A 17,533-nucleotide genomic window follows, 5' to 3' on the forward strand; every position below is an offset into this window, starting at 1 on the left:
AGCGCGCTGGGCCAGCGACTGGGACGATGCTTGTGTCGCGGTGTGGCGTCGAAGCCGTGACGAGAAAGCGGCGGCATCGTAAACGTTGAAAGAACATGTTTTGAGCGTTTAGACCTTTGTTTGTTAAGTGTGTTAGGTTGGCACTGTAGCGTTACGTGCTTTATGAAACTTCAGAATAGAACAAAGAAGGCACTACTGATACAAGACATATACAATTGTACTTGTAGTGGCTTGACAATCAAATTTTATTGAGGGCTTCATTATGTGCTCGTTTATGTGCTCATTGAAATGCGTGTTTTAGGACTTAGAGAACACAAACTTACTTGTGGTAGGAAAGATAGCTGTTTCCTAGCTGTAGTCTAGTGTCGCACAATGGGTACCCGCAAAGCCATGCTGTAACGCTTCGGAAGCGGTACGCCAATATAAAATATGATGGAGCATACTCGTAGGAGGCCACTAGCGTCCTAGCTAGCACTGCAGCAGATGTGCTTAAAAGTACTTGAAGACGTTCAGCAATTGTGACAGCCGACGCAACCTTTCGCAAGAGCGAGAGAGTTCGCAAGTGCCTGTCGTCTGCGAGAAAAGTCTTGCGTTTGCAGCGAGCAGGCGTCGTAGCAGACGACACTTGTAGCATTCCTCTCAAGGGCGCAACGCTTTGTCACAATACAACATTTTTATTTCCAGAAGTACTTGATGAGTATTTTTATATAAGTACATGCACGGTTGTTTTGCTGTTGCAAAAATGAATAAATAACTATTCTTTGGCGTTAAATTGGGAACAGAATCACACAAGTATGCATACCCTGGTGTGTCCTGCTGACAAACGATAGTAAACCATGCTTCCATCTCAAAGTCATGCAAAGTTTATGTAGCGTGTTGTGCATTGTATAACATACTGCGGAAATTGAATTCAATTTTACGCGATAATATTTGAGTATAGCATTGTTTACTGCGCCAGAAGCAAACGCCACTAGTCTAAAGACCGAAGTCGATCCGAAGCCTGTACTTCCCGTCATTCCCATGTAGGTTGAGGCGACGCTCATGAGAACCGCCGTAGACACTAGCGCCACATTTCCCTCTAGGGTATTTTGAGAAACTCTATGGGTGTCGGCATCGGAGCGCTGGGGCCGAATCTTATACCGGTTCGGAATACGAACCGTTCGCTTCGCCGCTTACGTCACTAGATGTGCCACTCCCAAGCCGGCGGTGGAAGAAGGGGAGGACGCGACCAATAGATGAGAGGGTGCCACCTCTGAAGTGTACGTCATTATATGACGAGCTAATTGAGGAATTGCAGAATGTTTCGGCTTGCTAAATAAACGTAAAATATAAATTTAATATTATACGCCAAGTTCTGAAGTATAAACGTGTGGTGCCGGGCGTTTACGCAATGCAGAAGTAATTTATTAATGTCATTCTTTTTTATTCTCAGCCGACAGGCGGTATGGCAAGCGTAAATGAGTTGGCATAGCGCAGCGCTATGTCGTCTGCTACCAGGAGCTCGCAGGATGCACGCAACAGGAACGCACTGCCGGCACTTCTCAAGTAGCGAGCGCGACAAAACGGTGAACTGGTTCTTAGGGACACCTTTACTAGCCGACTATATCAATTTTCCATCTTTTTTCGCCCTTCGTCATCGGCTCGGACATGACTCGCTCGCCGCCGCGCTGCCGCTGTCCCTGCGATAAGCCCCACGGCGCGTCGCGTGATAAAAGCAATGGAACTTGAAATCGAACATTACGATACACGGGCCCTGCATTGCCTGCGCGAAGTCAAATCGAATAGTGTGGTGCTGACGGTGCTCGCTGTGCCGTAAAATTGAGTAACAAAGTGCGGCACTCCCGAACCAGAGAAAAAAAGGCAGCCAAATAAGAGATCTCCACAATATCTTCCCGTCCTGACTGTATAGTTTTATCAGCCGAACGATGGAAGTGCTGAACCAGCCTAGGCTGAACCCTTCTGACTGCTGAACGGCGATCTACAAGCTATTCACGCTGGCGATAGCACTGAGAATTCGATCTCACCATGCAAATATCTCCTTGGCATTGGCTTTGAAGCTGAGGTCACGGGAAAGCTGAGCCAGCCCTTCAACCGGCCAACACAGTAATTGCGAGAGCAACTTTGTGGACGGTGTCGGCAGCAGAGATCTAGGTCATTCCGATGAATGCTTCACGTCCGACCGACCTCTGGGAGCTGCAGGCCAGTGGCGATGAACCGCAGCGCGCAATATTCCTTCCTCTGCGTGGAATGGCCACTCGTACGCTTGCACCTGAGTCCCCTACATTTGATAGCGTAGCCTGCAAAAGGTTTACTTAGAAAGCCAGCAAGGGCGGTGCAACTCATTATCCGTCACTTCTTCGAACGCGTATCGCGCTTCCAGCCGTGGTCGACACCGAAAGAGGAACGCCAAGCAGACGACGAAGGCAAGTAATAGCCTCCGAAGCAACCAACGCACGCGCGCGCGACGCCCGCGTGTCTCCGGGGACGCGCGACCAGCGCGCGCGGCCAGGGTCGCAAGCCAACAGCCAAGCCACAGCAACGGAACCCAAAGCGGACTACCCCTTCGCCGGTTCCTACGACCGGTTCGCTTTGAAGATGATTGACAGATGCGTATACCGCCCCGCTGCCTCTGACGACCTGTGACGTAATCAAAATTTTGGCCAATCAGGTGAGGCCAAAGGAACGGTTCCCCAACCGAACCGTTATAAGATTCGGCCCCTGGAGAGGCAGCATTTTTTCAGGACGATGCGGCGGCGCTGGTGTCGGCTCCGAGATGCCTCCCGTACGCTGGCTAAGGTCCGCTGCGGTTATTTGGTTCCGCTGTGAAGTGCTTTCTCGCTCCGCGGCTTCTTGGGGCGCAATACGCGCATCGGAAAATCATTTTAAAGGCTAGGCGACTTTATCACTGCAGCTGGCCTAACGTACTATGTACTAAATTTTGGTCATTTTATCGCCGCGCTTTAGCTAATTCGCGCTCAGTGCAACACTTGTGAAACTCATAATTGCACCAAACAGAAAGCTTCCGCAGTAGGCGGTTGTTTGCAGTTTGCCAGTGCCGCTTTAACATTTTAAGGGACTATTATGGGGTGCCGTATGCAGTTCTGTCTGGCGTGACTTTATGAGTGTCTTGAGCTACAGGCGCTTGTCCTAATCGTGTACTGGTTGGTGCGCGCCTCATTGAAGTGCGCGCCTCAGTTAAAACGGGCCGCTCGAGTGAACCATGATTATTTCAAGTTTATTTAATTTTGTAACGAAAGGTAGAACTATAGGCACCAATGGTCGAAACTCAGCATAATGAGAGCGTTAAGGAAAATTTGGTTTCCAATATTAGAAACCTGCAAAGAACTAAGTTCGCGTATTTATAGTACCGCTCAAATAATGCCAAAAATGCCTTAGAAAGGGATATTTATTATTAATAAAATAATACGTTCCCCTCCCACTTTTTTGCCTTTACCATGTGGACTGCGGTTACCGTGGTTGTGTGTGTCGGCTGCTATACACCAGAACACCGTGAATTCAAAGGGCGCCGCCATATTGATGAGCGCCGGTCGCGCCATCTATCCCAAGCGCCGCGAAGTAGCAGGCCTGGGCTGCCACGCCGGGAGATGCGACCCGGCGCGAAAGCGAAACTTGGGCTTTTTAGCTGGGCGGAAGGCGTGTTTCACGTTTTTTCTAACCTGTCATTTTCGCTGTCTGGATTCAATCAAACTTCAAGACCTCGTGCAAGTCCACAATGGACACACTGAGTGCTGTGCAGACTGCAGAAGCGAATACATCGGGTAGGTACGCTATTACGTTTGTACAAACCACGCGCTATATGCTAGAACACCTGTGAGCTTTTTGGCACGTAACCTGTGAAGGAATTTACAGCACTGTGTTGGTGCCATATATTATTAAAGCACGCAGAACACTGTCATCTGCACTTTCAGTTTGGTCTTGTTTGTAATGGTCTCTACTGGGTTGGCCGCGCTTGGCAACCAACTGGCGAGGTCGTTTGACTGCCTGGTTAGCAGACGCCTGCCCTTCACCACCTGCACACTGAAAACAAAACAGATGTTATAGTAAGAAGGGCTGTAGTTCTTTCCCATGCCATCACTTTTGCGAAGATATAAAGTCCTCTCAAAATGAAATAGAAAATACACCAGGCCAATTGTATCGTGCAACCACTTAAAGGGCCCCTGAAACGGTTCGGACAAATTTTGTAGACGCGTAGGGTACAGCTTAAGTAGAACATTCGCACCACAATTTAAGTGAAGCGTTACGTATTAATGGAGCTACAAGCGATTATAAGTTACCCTCCTCCCCAGCCATGCTTTTCCTTCTCAACTCGTCCGCCGAGCGAGCGGGGCTAAGCTCCGCCTTCACTGGTCCTGCGTCATGATGCGACGTCACATCGTCGACTTCCGGGTGTTTTGGAGCCCGCCCCAGCCCGCGCGAAACCTCTCCGCTAGCTGCTTGGCTGTCAACCCCAAGCGAGAGCTATCGAAGCAGCGTGCGTTGCGAGCATTCTGTCGTAGCGCCGAACGTGTCTGGTATTCCGTTAACCACAGGCAAGCTGGTCATTTCGGCAAATGACTGGAGGCATAAACTCAAGCTGATGACGGAACTTTGGCGTAGACGTACGTGAGCGGCCTGATCGGTCTGCATGGTCCAGACACTTGTTGGCGCAGCGCTTAACCAGTCAAACAAAGCGCTAATATTGCTCTAATGAAGTGTAAAACATTTTAAACATTTATAAAAACAACGTGTTGATGATTACACTCCTGCGAAAAGTACGCACCAGCAGCAAAGAAGGAAAGGCTTCGTTGCTGCTACTGTGTATGGTTGAGCTCTATGCCACCAGGTGGCTGCACCGTGCAGACCATTCACATTTGCCCTTCTGCTCATTTCGGCTCATCCCGTTACGGCACAGTCAAGCGGCCAGATCCTGTCCCCTTGCGCTTACGTTTGCCTTAATGCGGGACTCGCGAAACGCTATTGCGTTAGTAATCTTCCGGTGTTAAGTGACGGCCACAAACGCGCAAATCCTGCGCAGCAGCCAGTTCGCCCGTACGCTGCCTTGCAGAGGGACACGATGTCGCAGCTTGACATATTGCCAGTCGCTACGTTTGCAGCCCACAAGGCAACAAAGTCGAATCATAGTGCTCGCGAAAAGACTGACACCAACTCTGACCGCGGAGCTCTCGTCAAAATGGAGTACGTTGTAACGCAAGCAGACGACACTTGCTGTGTGCCGGAAGTGCTTAAGTGTACTAAAAAATTGTTCTTGTGCATTCTCTTTATGCTACTTTCTTTTTATAAAAACAAATTAACTAACATTCCAACTATTACGAAGATGATTTGTTTACCATAAAGTTGGAAAAATTATCGACCACGCGCCCTGGTCAGCCAATCAGATAGCTCGCCCATGTGACGTAATATGGGTTATTTGCATCATATGGGTAGGGGCGGCTTAAAACTCTGCCGAGCACTGCGCTGCGATCGACAGCGATGTGCATTTTTAAAACCTTATAATAAATTAGACGCTTTACGTAGAGCACTTAGATGTGTCAATTAATGATCAGAAGGACCTACTCTAACGATTCAGTACGTTTGTAGAAAATCGCCAAAATCGTTTCAGGGTCCCTTTAAGAGTACAACATTCAGAACAAAAGCCTACAGCACTCGAACAAGCAGCATATGATGCTAAACCTGCACTCATTGGAAAATGAGGTACTACAGTAGTTATAATGTTCAACTACATGTGCAGTCAAAGCCCGTATAACAGGGCGAGCATGACAGATGCAGGTGTTGTACAATTGCACAAACCATGACAGGGCACGTAAAATTACCATCCCTACTTAAAGCTGCATCATCAGGACCCCTTTGGTACAAGACAACAACCGCACCTGCATTCCAAGAAATTAGCCCCAACAACTGCAGCTACCTGGTACCAGACCTGTTTCGCTTGTGCGAGGCCATCGGATTGTTGGCGCTCCCTTAGAAAAGAAAACAGTAAAAAAAAACTTGTGAGAACGATCAAAATTTTGTTACAAAATACAAGAATAATTAAGCACCTTATTTTCCTCGCCATATGAAAGGAAATATTTTGCGCTTTGCCCCGCATAACAGCCCGCACGCAGTTTAGAGCTCAGGAGGCTCAAATGAATTCGTTACGAATGGCACCTGCAACACCAGCTCGTAAAGGTAGGTGCGCTGCAAGAATACCTTCGGCGACGAGTAGTCGTCGTTTACGTTTTTGTGGACGCATGCTACGTGACGAGCAGACTTCGGTTTACTTTCATTAGCAATAACGCTCATCAGCAAGGCCTACAACTTGTCGTTCACGCTTAATGGTCATTCCGTGCACCAGCTACAAGTATCGCTAACCGCAAACTCAACTGTTCCGCTTAACCGTCGGGAGCTCTGCTTGAATGAAAACACGAAAAGGCTTGCCTTTTTGTTATAGCCAAAGCGAAGCACCGGCGCGGGATTCTGCTCTGTAGGCTTGTTGCCCAGAAAGTGCTCGGAGCAAACCTGCGTATTACGTTTGTAGGGTGCAAAGTTGAACATGGCACCAAAATATACACAGATCGAATACTCACTCGTGCATTTTCACTGGGTTGGTAGTTCTTCCTATTCACTGCAGCTATCCACCGGTGGCGCAGCTTGGCATTCTTCGTTGCGGATGGAAATCGGCGCAGGCTGAAAACACCGCACCGGCACGATTCCCTACGTGTGTTGTGCTCTTCGCAAACAGCGCTAAGCAACCTGCTCCTTTTCCGCTGGTTGTTTTGGCATCCAAACACGACGCAATGATGCCCAGATGACTTCTTCTACTTTGGATCCGTGTGAACGGGAACATTTCCGCACTTTGGAGCCCTAGATCTGGCGCTTGCCATGTCTACTGGTCGCCGGCGAACCATAGAATAAAGAACAACTTTAGAGAAGGGAAACTGTACCTTTGGCAGTGGTTCGAAAATAAGCAGCGGCAGCGCATGGAACTAACTTTCGGGAACGCCAGATGACGTTGCTCAATCCGGAAGCGGAAGTGCAAACTTTTTTTTTTTAGCGCAAAATTCAATATGGCCGTTTTTTGCCGGTCGCGTACGCTGGTACGTGCCGTGCTTGCCCTGCAGGCTATGCGGCATGCCTCAATGCCTTCGCTGCCGCTTAGCTGGTGCGTTCTAATTGCCAAGAGCCTCTACTGACGCCCATACAAACAAGCCACAAGTGAGTGAACAGAACGCGCGACTTTATTGGCAGAAGACAAGCAGTGTACATCCTCGTGCAATAGCAGAAATAAAATTTGCATGTCGAGATACGCTGGAATCATTGACGCGAGCTCGTAAACGGCTCACCGTCGTCGTCGCACGTGGTGGTCAGGTTAACGAGCAAGAACCAGCAGCGGAAACATATTGGACAGAGTGTGCCACTTATTTGCAGCGACAGTCGCCGTTAAAAATGCCCAAATTGCATTGCGAAGCAATCGGGAGACGCAGGCATCTGCTGCCGCAGCCTACACAGCGACATGGGCTACCCCAGATTTTAGCCGTTCACTCCTTTCCAACCTGCACGTTTCTTTTCATTCGGGGGCCGCTAATGTGTGGCTCACACTTGGTGTCTCACATTGTCTCGCTATGGACAAGTCGCTTTCGTGGGCATCGCCTCCATCAGCTACTTTTGCGGGCCTTTCCACCCATGTAGCTATCAACTTCATACGCATCGGACTATGTAAGCACGTATGCTGGTCTCCGTTCATGCCTAATCGCGGCCGAGAAAGGCCAGAGGCACAATATGCCCATTGCTGCAGCAGGAAAGCGCGAACGGGGAGCACGAATCACGGTGCATGAAAATTTGGAGTCTATGTCGCTGTGCAGGCTGCAGGAGCGAATGCTTACTTCGAGAGACTGCTTCCCAGTGCAACCGACCAGGCCGCAATATTCTAAAAACATAACACTGCGACCATAACCAAGTGACATAACAGCAAAATTAAACAGCAATCAGTCACCGCATGAGGTTCATACAATACGTTATACATTGGCGACGAACTATATGGCAACAGTGAGCATTCACATACACGGGTCTCTTAGGGTACATTGAGCTGCCTACCTACAGGCGTAGTGCCCGACTTCGTCGCACGTGGTGGTCTACTAACGAGCAACAACCAGCAGCAGAAACAGATTGGACAGAGTGTCCCACCTGTTTGCGGCGACAGTCGCTGTTAAAGATGAGCAATTTGCAGTGCAAAGCAGTCGGGTGACGCAGGCATCTGCTGCCGCAGCCTACACAGTGACATGGACTACCCATAATTTTAGCATTGACACCTTTCCAGCCTGCATGTTTCTTTCTTTTGGAGGCCGCTAATGTGTGGCTCACACTTGGTGTCCCACATTGTCTCAATATGGACAAGTCGCTTTCGTGGGCATCACCTTCATCAGCCACTTTTGCGGGCCTTTCCACCCAACTTCATACAGGTCCGACCATGTAAGCACTTATGCTGGTCTCCGTTCATGCCTAATCGCGGCCGAGAAAGGCCAGAGGCACAATTTGCCCATGGCTGCAGCAGGAAAGGGTGAATGGGGAGCACGAATCATGGTGTGCGTAAATTGGGAGTCTATGTCGCTGTGCAGACTGCAGGATCAAATTCTTACTTCGAGAGGCTGCTTCCCAGTTCAACCGACCAGGCCGCAATATTCGAAAAACATAACACTGCGACCATAATCAAGTGACATAACAGCAAAATTAAACAGCAATCAGTCACCGCATGAGGTTCAGACAATACATCATACATTGGCGACGAACCATATGGCAACAGTGAGCATTCACATACACGGGTCTCTTAGGGTACATTGAGCTGCCTACCTACAGGCGTAGTGCCCGACTTCGTCGCACGTGGTGGTCTACTAACGAGCAACAACCAGCAGCAGAAACAGATTGGACAGAGTGTCCCACCTGTTTGCGGCGACAGTCGCTGTTAAAGATGAGCAACTTGCAGTGCAAAGCAGTCGGGTGACGCAGGCATCTGCTGCCGCAGCCTACACAGCGACATGGACTACCCATCATTTTAGCATTGACTCCTTTCCAGCCTGCATGTTTCTTTTCTTTTGGAGGCCGCTAATGTGTGGCTCACACTTGGTGTCCCACATTGTCTCAATATGGACAAGTCGCTTTCGTGGGCATCACCTTCATCGGCCACTTTTGCGGGCCTTTCCACTCAACTTCATACACGTCCGACCATGTAAGCACTTATGCTGGTCTCCGTTCATGCCTAATCGCGGCCGAGAAAGGCCAGAGGCACAATTTGCCCATGGCTGCAGCAGGAAAGGGTGAACGGGGAGCACGAATCACGGTGTGCGTAAATTGGGAGTCTATGTCGCTGTGCAGACTGCAGGATCAAATTCTTACTTCGAGAGGCTGCTTCCCAGTGCAACCGACCAGGCAGCAATATTCGAAAAACATAAAACTGCGACCGTAACCAAGTGACATAACAGCAAAATTAAATGGCAATCAGTCACCGCTTGAGGTTGACAATACATTATACATTGGCTACGAACCATCTTACAGGCATAATGCTTGCCTTTGTCACATGTGGTGGTCTGGTAACGAGCGACAACCTGCGGTACAAACAGATTGGACAGAGCCTTGCACCTGTTTGAACCAACAGTTGCCGTTGAAGATGAGCAACTTCCATTGCGAAGCAATCAGGTGACGCAGGCATCTGCTGCCGCAACCAACACAGCGACATGGACTACCCGGCATTTTAGCGTTAACTCCTTTCCAACCTGCACATTTATTTTCTTTCGGGGGCCGCTATGTGTGGCTCACACTTTGTGTCCCACTTTGTCACAATGTGGACAAGTCGCTTTTGTGGGCATCACCTTCGGCAGCCATTCTTGCGGGCCTTTCCACCCATATGGCTATCAACTTCATACACTTCGAACCATGTAAGCACATATGCTGGTCTCCGTTTTGAGCAAATCATGGCCGAGGTAGGCCACAAGCACAATTTGCCCATGGCTGCAGCAGGCCAGAACGAACGGGGCGCACCAGTTACGGTGTGCGTATACTGGGAGTCTATGTCGCTTTGCGGACTGCAGGAGCAAATGCTTACCTCGAGGGACTGCTTACCAATGCAACTGACCAGGCCCCCACATCTGTAACACAGTTACCACAACCAAGTGTGGCAGCAAAACCAGATTCTGCAATCAATCACTTCACTGTAGCTTGCACAAAGACCCAGGCTATCAAGGAAGAGGAGCAATCATCAACGAGACTAGGAATATGGAAAATGAGAAAGCTTGCATTCAAGAGAGAAGCCACTCTGCTCTGCAAGCATTGAAGGCTAAAAACACCAAGAAAAGTAAAATGGTGCATAGCACATGTGCATAGGTTAATGCAAGACGCATGCCGATGCTGCATCAGCTATTTCAGGAGAGTAATTGCGCATGACAACATACACTAGAAGATACTGCTACAGATATGTTAGGCTGCTAGACAGTGACTGGTATTAAGTATCAGCGAAATATCCAAATATAAAGGTTGACCTTTATATTTGGATGAGGATGAATAACCTCTAACAAAAATGGGCAATGAGAAAGCTTGCATTTATAGAAGAAAAATTACACTTCGCACAAACGGAATTAACATGGCTTGGAAGCTGATTAAGGACGAACTGATGAAACTCAATCTTTCGGCCAGCGTCGTCCGTGCTTGGTCAGATGTTGCAGGTGCATCTGAAGACGAAGAATTTCTAGAAAGTCCTTTTTGAGTTACTTGGATGACTCAGCCAAATGTCCGTGCTGGTGGAATGGTGGCTGAAGCTCTTTGCAGTCTTAACACAGTCCTTTGCAGACTTGATATCTCATCCATATTCTTGTGCATGTGCTTCTTTGTTCTTGGTGTAAAAGCCTTGCAAATTCGGCTCCAGCCCCTTCCTGTTGGTGCAGATAGGAGCTCCTGTGATGACCAAGATGTGCTTGGCATAGACTCTGTTGGGGCAAAACGGTGACACGTGAGATATAGCACAGATTAGCCAAATTTATGTGGGTTTTATATGTTCGAACCAATTATACTGAACCATATATATGAACAAACATTCATATCTGCTGCAAACGGCAAGCCAATACAGCATAGATCAAACATATTTATTTCTGAACCATATGTTGTTTACCTTGTAGTAGTAGCCAATGTCCACACAATGACCTTGTCGTAGCAGGCAGCAGCTTCTGTTTAGTGCGTGGAGTGTGTTGCTTTATACTGGTGCCGTCCTCATTACTGCATGTCTGGAACAGAAATTTTGACTGAATCAGAAATTGAAAAAGCAAAGTTTTGCAATATGAAATGCAAAAAGGTGTGACATATATGTTGTAATGATTTGCGACTACAGAACACATGCAAATGTACACTGTCTATTCTAGGGTGCTTAAGCAGCATGTTAAATAAATATTGCTATTGCCCATAAAATTGATGTCTGCCTAACTACAATGCATGTCAACAGCGCAAGTACTATTAAGATCACAAATGAGAACATTTGTGGGTTCATTTATGCTCTAGAAGTGATCACACTGCTAGTTACTCAAGCAAATGCATGAAAGTCATGAAGCTATTAGAACTGATGCATTATTTTTCTCCACGAACGTGATGCACCGCTTCACTACTGCAAAAATAAATGCCCTACGGTAAACCAATCTGAACAGCAAGAACATTTGGAACCAACAAGTACGAAATATGGGTATCATGCTTGCAACTGTTTAATACATTAAATTCTGTACTTTCACTTCATTTTACCAAAGGATTATTCGGTTTTGTGGACGAAAGACGTTGCCGGCCGACTCGAAAAAAAGTTTAATCTGTATATTGATAAGGCTACTCAGTCACCTACAACCACGGCTACAATAACATGAAAAATGAGACGCGCGTTCCGATATCGCTCTTTCTTTCCTGGTTGTGTGTGTAAACCAAACGACAGCCTCGCAAGTAAAGGTTTATTTAGGAAACAGCAACTGAGATCCTCACTGCCCATATGTAATGCAGGATCTAGTTCGTTAACTTGTGCCCGCCTGGAAGGTAATGAGACAGATATTATATAACGATTGAAGCAGCGGTGTTAAACGACTCACCGTTATTGCCGTTGTCAGCCGCAGCAAAATCCAGCTCCCGTTTCGATGCAGACCTGTTCCGAATGGCTCACGACCGAAACCCAACTGCCGGGCTTACATGTCCGCTTGCAAACACGTAACTTCACCCCAAGTTACATAGAAGCGCAAGAAACTAGTTTTAGAAACAAAGAAGCAACCAGTCTTGAGTGTACGAACGAATGAATCCGTGCCGCCGTGCACTCGGAAATACCGGTAAAAATTTTAAATCCAGGCCAGAGGTCACGTGAAAGATCGATGATGCTGAACGCTATTTGCGTTCATAATGGCGAAGAAACAATAAACTTACTAACAAAGAGTACAATATCTAATTAGCAATGATAATTTTGCCCTGTTTTTATGTAAAAGAAAATGCTTCGGTAATTGTAAGAGAAAGTTTGTAAGATAAAATTGCGCTTATTACGACGCCTCTACCGGGAAATGTTGGAACTAACGAACGAATCCCGAGGTGATGCTACTAGGTCGGCTTTGTTAGCAGCGGCGCGCGGTCGATTTTTTCGCCCTCTGTGGCCATTAGTTGAACTTGAGAGTGTACGGGGCCTGGGCGAACACACTTTGGCAGCCCAGTACAATATAGCGCCGGTCGACCGGGCAACCCGGGTGCGAGAGTATGCGTTCGGTTAGTCTGGGTGCGAGACTAGCGTGTTCTGGTCTATATGCGCTCGGCGGCCCCGTACACTCTCAAGTTCAACAAATGGCCACAGAGGGCAAAAAAATCGACCGCGCGCTGCTGCTAACAAAACCACCATAGTAGAATCACTTCGGGATGCTTAGGTTAGTTTGAACATTTTCCGCTAGAGGCGCCGTAAAAAGCGCAATAGGGTATCAGAAAATTTGGACGTGGAAGTTCATAGTGTTTTTTTTTTTCATTGGTTAGCCTAGGTCATAGAGTTTCTCACTATAACACCTAGAGGGTAATCTGGCGCCACCGTCAATGGGAGTTTCTTAAAGGGGCACCGTGCCGTCATGGGAATGACGGTATATGTACAGTCACGGAGGAAGGAAACTAAGGAGAGGCCCTGACGTCACTCTTTGTGAAGCAAAAGTGAAGCCGGAAGTTGGCGTTGCTCATGGCGATGCTCCGCCTTTTGTGCCACCCTCCTCTCTTGTTTACATCTTTCGCGAAACCACGCCGCGCTGCGCGTGGTCTCGCGCGCGGAGCGCGCGCGCTCGCGCAACATCCGGCAGAGCACGGTGCAGGTAACACAGCGCAACAAGACACGGTGACTAACGCAAACCCGCCCACACAGCGCCTTTGCCACGACACGAAACCTACCAGAGCAACACGTGTGAGCGCTCAAAAAATCAGAACAACGCCGCCATTGTGGCCCAAAAGGCGTGGCCATGCAGCTAACAAAATAAAAAAGCAGCAAAAAAAATGAGAACCTATACGTCATTTCCGCCACACTTTTCTCCTAGCGCGCGGAGGGGGTAGGGCCTCTCCTTCCTCCGTGTGTACAGTATATGTGTCTGCGAGGCTCGTGTTGGCTGGTGTTGTAAGAGGCTTCGTCTAAAACGTGGATATGGCTACGCAAATAACGCGTTCTCAAAGTAAAATCTTCATAAAATGTTTCCATTCACGCATATTACATCTTTACTCACCCACGATGCATGACCAAGCGAAGAAAAGCAAGAACAGACGACCAACTGTTTCAAAGCGAGCGCGAACCTTGTCGTCTGTCCTCCAACTTTAGCGGCCCGCTGATACTTTTTACGTAACATGTAGTCGTACACACAATAACAACTTCTCATAGTTAAACAAAACATGTTTTCGCGTAATAATAAAGCTAAAACAGCTTTTCACGTGCTTATCTAGTAGAAAATGAATCATTGTGACAGACGGAGCGGTGCTTGCCAAGCGCGTCTTCAAGGTGTCCTGTGTCTACGAGAACAATGCCAATCCGAATCCACAATATACCAGCATTCCCATGCATACCACAGCGCAGCAGCGCCAGATTTCCCTCTAGGTAATGTAGTGAGAAACTCTATGGCCTAGGTAGGATATTAGGCAGCATATAGTAGCAAGAGCTTGGTGGCGCAAGCCACCGCCCCGTTCCAAAGGGGACGCACATAACATCCATCCATCCATCCATCCATCCATCCATCCATCCATCCATCCATCCATCCTTTTATCTTATAAACTTTCTCTTACAATTACCGAAGCATCTTTATTACATAAAAAAGAGGGCGAAATTATCATTGCCAATTAGATATTGTACTCTTTGTAAGTAAGTTTGTTTGTTTGTCACTATAAACGCAAATAGCGTTCAGCATCATCGATCTTTCACGTGACCTCTGACCTGAATTTCAAGGGACACTAAAGTGAAAAGTGATTTCTTCTGCATCAGTAAATCACCGTTCTACAACACCAAAAACACCACTCTTACAACGATAAGACGTTTGGTAAGCCAGAAAAAGCGCAAGAACCAAATACGGGTGGCGACGCCTACGTACGTTCCCGCACGTGGGGGCTGTGACGTCATGGATTTTGTTGGCATCTTCTAGGGCCTACTAATTATATATAGTGGTACAGATTGACTACACTGTGTTCTAAAGGAACCAAATATTAAACATGCCAAGTTTCAGGAACCTTTATTCAGCCAACGCGGCCCAAATGCGAAAACAAACTTTGGAATCCCTGACGTCACGCTGACGTACCGGCGCTGGCGTTTCGGCGCGAAATTCAAATACTGATACTTGTACCTTCATTTTCTCATCTAATATTCAAACTATTTTCTTGAAATGACTGCCTGCAGGGTTCTCAAACAATGCTTTATTAGTCTAAACTGATTTATTGTTTCCCTTTAGTGTCCCTTTAAAATTTTTACCGGTATTTTCGAGTGCATAGCGGCACGGATTCATTCCTTCGTGCACTCAGACTGGTTCCTTCTTTTTTGCTAGAGCCATTCGAAACACGTCTGTATCAAAACGGGAGCTGGATTCTGGTGCGGCTGACAACGGCAACGGTGAGTCGTTTAACACAGCTGCTTGAATCGTTATATAATATTCGTCTCATTAACCAACAGGCGGAAACAAGTTAACGAACTAGATCCTGCACAACATATGGATGTTGAGATCCTCCGTTGCTGCTTCCTAAATAAACCGTTACTTGCGAGGCTGTCTTTATACACACACAATCGGGAAAGAAAGAGCGATATCGGAACGCGCGTCTCCTTTTTCATCTTATTGTAGCCGTGGCCATAGGTGACTGGGTAGCCTACAATATACACATACAACGTTTTTTCGAGTCCGCCGGCAACTTCTTTCGTCCACAAAACCGAATAATTCTTTGGTAACATGATGTGAATGTACACAATTTAATGTATTAAACAGTTGCAAACCTGATAATTATCTCATATTTCGTATTTGTTGGTTACAAATGTTCTTGCTGTTCAGTTTGGTTTACCGTAGGGCATTTATTTTTGCAGTAGTGAAGCGGTGCATCACGTCTGTGGAGAAAAATAATGCGTCAGTTCTAATAGCTTCATGACTTTCATGCATTTGCTTGTGGAGCCAGCAGTGTGATCTCTTCCAGTGTATAAATGAACGCACAAATGTTCTCATTTCTGATCTTATAATACTTAAGCTGTTTACATGCATTGTATAGTAAGGCAGACATAAATTTATGGACAACAGCAGTATTTATTTGACGTGCGGCTTAAGCACCCTAGAACAGACAGGGTACATTTGCATGTGTTCTGTAGTCGCAAACCATTACAATATATATGTCACACATTTTTCATTTCATATTGCAAAATTTTGCTTTTTCGATTTCTGATTCAGTCAAAATTTCTGTTCCAGACATGCAGCAATGAGGACGGCACCAGTATAAAGCAACACACTCCACGCACTAAACAGAAGCTGCTGCCTGCTACAACAAGGTCATTGTGTGAACGTTGGCTACTACTACAAGGTAAACAACACATGGTTCCGAAATAAATATGTTTCATATATGCTGTATTGGCTTGCTGTTCGCAGCAGATATGAATGTTTGTTCACATTTATGGTTCAGTATAATTGGTTCGAACATAAAAGAAAACACACAAGAGTTTGGCTAATCTGTGCTGTATCTCATGTGTCACCGTTCTGCCCCAACAGAGTCCATGCCAAGCATATCTTGGTCATCACAGGAGCTCCTATCCACACCAACAGAAAGGGGCTGGAGCCGAATTTGCAAGGCTTTTACACCACGAACAAAGAAGAGCATGCAGAAGAATTTGCATGAGGTATCAAGTCTGCAGATCACTGTGTCAAGACTGAAAAGAGCTTCAGCTACCATTCCACCAGCATGGACAAATTGGCTGAGTCATCCAGGTAACTCAAAAAGGACTTTATAGAAATTCTTCATCTTCAGATGCACCTGCAACTTCTTATCAAGCACGGACGACGCTGGCCAAAAGAGCTCCATCAGTTTGCCCTTAATCAGCTTCCTGGCCATGTCAATTCCATTTGTGCCAAGTGTAATTTTTCTTCTATAAATGCAAGCTTCTTCATTGCCCATTCTCGTTAGAGATCATTCATCCTCATCCAAACATAGAGGTCAACCGATTCTTCGCTGATACTTAATACCAGTCACTGTCTAGTACCATAACATATCTGTAGCAGTACCTTTTAGTGTATGTTGTCATGCACGATTCCTCTCCTGAAATAGCTGATGCAACATCGACATGTGTCTTGCATTAACCTACGCACCATTTGCTATGGACCATTTTACTTTTCTTGATGTTTTTGGGCTTCAATGCTTGCAGAGCAGAGTGGCTTCTCTCTTGAATGCAAGCTTTCTCATTTTCCATATTCCTAGTCTCATTGATGATTGCTCATCTTCCTCGATAGCCTGGGTCTTTGCGCAAGCTACGCTGAATGATTCATTGCAGAATCTGGTTTTGCTGCCCCACTTGGTTGTGGTTGCCGTGTTACATTTCTAGGATGTGGGGGCCTGGTCAGTTGCATTGGTAACAGTCTCTCGAGGTAAGCATTTGCTCCTGCAGTCCGCACAGCGACATAGACTCCCAGTATACACGCACCGTAACTGGTGCTCCCGTTCGTTCTTTCCTGCCACAGCCATAGGCAAATTGTACTTGTGGCCTGCCTCGGCCATGATTTGTTTAGAACGGAGACCAGCATATGTGCTTACATGGTCCAACGTGTTTGAAGTTGATAGTCACATGGGGGGAAAGGCCCGCAAAAATGGCTGCCGAAGGTGATGCTCACGAAAGCGACTTGTCCATATTGAGACAAAGTGGGACACCAAATGTGAGCCACACATTAGCGGCCCTCGACAAAAAAGAAACGTGCAGGTTGGAAAGGAGTTAACGCTAAAATGCCGGATTGTCCATTTCGCTGTGTTGGAAGCGGCAGCAGATGCCTGCATCACCTGATTGCTTCGCAATGGAAGT

General features: G+C 47.0%; 1 long non-coding RNA gene across 1 annotated transcript; it reads right to left on the reverse strand.

Annotated features, from left to right (window-relative positions):
* Window positions 1-653: 653 nt before the first annotated feature.
* Window positions 654-6,916, reverse strand: LOC135909924 (uncharacterized). The gene is made up of 3 exons (XR_010566847.2): window positions 6,585-6,916; window positions 6,436-6,516; window positions 654-4,038 (listed from the first exon to the last, which is right to left on the reverse strand). It is a non-coding gene; the product is annotated as an uncharacterized lncRNA (long non-coding RNA).
* Between the last annotated feature and the right edge of the window lie 10,617 nt (window positions 6,917-17,533).

This window comes from Dermacentor albipictus, unplaced genomic scaffold (assembly GCF_038994185.2).
Source record: "Dermacentor albipictus isolate Rhodes 1998 colony unplaced genomic scaffold, USDA_Dalb.pri_finalv2 scaffold_31, whole genome shotgun sequence".
Taxonomy (NCBI): Eukaryota; Metazoa; Arthropoda; class Arachnida; order Ixodida; family Ixodidae; genus Dermacentor; species Dermacentor albipictus.